At 34.9% G+C, this 2,500-nt stretch overlaps 1 long non-coding RNA gene across 1 annotated transcript in view; it reads right to left on the reverse strand.

Annotated features, from left to right (window-relative positions):
- Positions 1 to 67: 67 nt before the first annotated feature.
- LOC138955434 (uncharacterized) overlaps positions 68 to 2,500 on the reverse strand; it is a 4,961-nt gene continuing 2,528 nt past the window's right edge. The window contains exons 3-4 of the long non-coding RNA XR_011452229.1: positions 2,331 to 2,500; positions 68 to 551 (exon numbers count right to left, since the gene is read on the reverse strand). The exon at positions 2,331 to 2,500 is cut by the window's right edge and continues 31 nt beyond it. This is a non-coding gene — a long non-coding RNA (uncharacterized lncRNA). The remainder of the gene's footprint in view (positions 552 to 2,330) is intronic.

Below are 2,500 nucleotides of genomic sequence, written 5' to 3' on the forward strand. Positions count from 1 at the left end.
ATCAATCAATCAATCAATGAAATAAATGCATCAATAAATAAATACATACATAATTACAAACCTGAACTTAATATAATCTTCAACTTTTGCAAACATTAACACTCCTGAATTTTACATTTATAATATTTACAATCAATATCACTTACTTTCCTTTTCTTTTCTCTTCTCAATTTTGTTTATTTTATTTTACTCGTTTGTTTACATCTCTCTTCATACTTCATCGTCTCATTCATATACACGAATCGGGTCCTTTATATTTCCTCCGAGAGAAACATTAGCCAAAACAATATAGTCACGATACACAAGTGTTTGCATCTTGAATAGTAATCTGCCACTTGCACTTCTGGCAAACACATGGGGGTGGGATATCGACACCATCTCTGTGTCTACCAACTAAGCTACCAACCAAGTTACCAGATCAAATGGTACTCCACACTTACAAATCTGTCTTCACAACTTGAACATATCTTCTAAACACCTGGATGTTACCTTCGATTTGGACTTACCTGAACTGTAATGGACATCATTCACATTGTTTGGTTGTGATGCTCCTACACACACACACAGACACAACATATTAAATTGTGCACACCTACGGGTTTTATAATTTGATACAAATAATGTATTCATATCACATACTATCCTTCATATCATATATTTATTATTATATATCATATAATATTATATCATATTATATCCATATGATATAATGTATCATATCATATCATATCAAATCATATCATAGTACAATCGAACCTCTCGATCACAACCCCCTAAAAAGGGACCGACAAAAAGTGGTCGTCATAAACAGGTGGTCGCCATGTATGGAAATACAACAAGTCGCGTAAGGCGAAATTACTACATTTAGTCAAACTGTGGAACTCACAGAATGAAACTGAACGTAGTCCGCCGCTAGTGCAAAAGGCAGTGAAAGTGACGAGCCTGTTTGGCGCGGTAGCGATTGCGCTGTGCTTCATTGCACGCTTTACTGTACCTCTCTTCGTTTTAACTTTCTGAGCGTGTTTTTAATCCAAACATATCATATCTATATGTTTTTGGAATCAGGAACCGACAAGGAATAAGATGAAATAGTTTTTAAAACGATTTCGGAAATTTAATTTTGATCATAATTTTTATATTTTTAATTTGTAGAGCTTGTTTTTAATCCAAATATAACATATGTATATGTTTTTGGAATCAGAAAATGACGAAGAATAAGATGAAATTGTTTTTGGATCGTTTAATAAAAAAATAATTTTAATTACAAGTTTTTGATTTTTAATGACCAAACTCACTCATTAGTTTTTAAGCCACCAAGCTGAAATGCAATACCAAACCCCGGCCTTTGTCGAAGATTGCTTGGCCAACATTTTAATCAATTTGATTGAAAAATGAGGGTTTGACAGTGCCGCCTCAACTTTTGCAAAAAGCCGGATATGATGTCATCAAAGGTATTTATCGAAAAAAAGAAAAAAAAACGTCCGGGGATATCATACCCAGGAACTCTCATGTCAAATTTCATAAAGATCGGCCCAGTAGTTTAGTCTGAATCGCTCTACACACACAGACAGACAGACAGACAGACAGACACACACACACACACACACACACACACACATACACCACGACCCTCGTCTTGATTCCCCCCTCTATGTTAAAACATTTAGTCAAAACTTGACTAAATGTAAAAATGACGCGTTTATAATTGACAGTATAATCAACATACAATGTAGTCAAAGAATGAAATAAATAATAGTATAGTATAGTATAGTATAGTATAGTATAGTATAGTATAGTATAGTATAGTATAGTATAGCATAGCATAGTATGTTATAGTATAGTATAGTATAGTATAGTATAGCATAGTATAACATAGTATAGTATTGTACTGTGTAATATTGTATAGTATCGTATATTATAGTATAGTATTGTATCGTTTCGTATAGTATAATATAGCATATCATATTATAGCATAGCATAGTATTATGCATGGTATGGTATGGTAGGGTAGGGTAAGGTACGGCGTGGCATATTATAGTCTAGTCTAGTCTAGTCTAGTCTAGTCTAGTCTAGTCTTGTCTCTTCTAGTATAGTATGCTGTATTATATACTATAGTGTAGTGTAGTGTAGTGTAGTGTAGTGTAGTATAGTGTAGTGTAGTGAATGCTATAGTATAATGTAGTGCATGGCATGGCATGGCATGGTATGGTATGTTATGGTATGTTATACTATGGTATGGTATGGTATGGTATGGTATGGTATGGTATGGTATGGTATGGTATGGTATGGTTCATTCAAGTCTAGTTTACACTGACTATGACTACGCATACCCTCCACATTGAGAAGACACTCGTGCACAGTTATACCGTCCCCTGGAACAACGTGACACGCGTAGCGTCCTTCATGCTGCAACGATACTTGTGGTATCACAATGTCCATGCCGTGTTTGGTAATGATGAAATCCGAACCCCCTTTTGCGCTGCACCTTGGCTCTGTGTCC

The sequence above is a fragment of the Littorina saxatilis genome, unplaced genomic scaffold (assembly GCF_037325665.1).
Source record: "Littorina saxatilis isolate snail1 unplaced genomic scaffold, US_GU_Lsax_2.0 scaffold_869, whole genome shotgun sequence".
NCBI lineage: Eukaryota > Metazoa > Mollusca > Gastropoda > Littorinimorpha > Littorinidae > Littorina > Littorina saxatilis.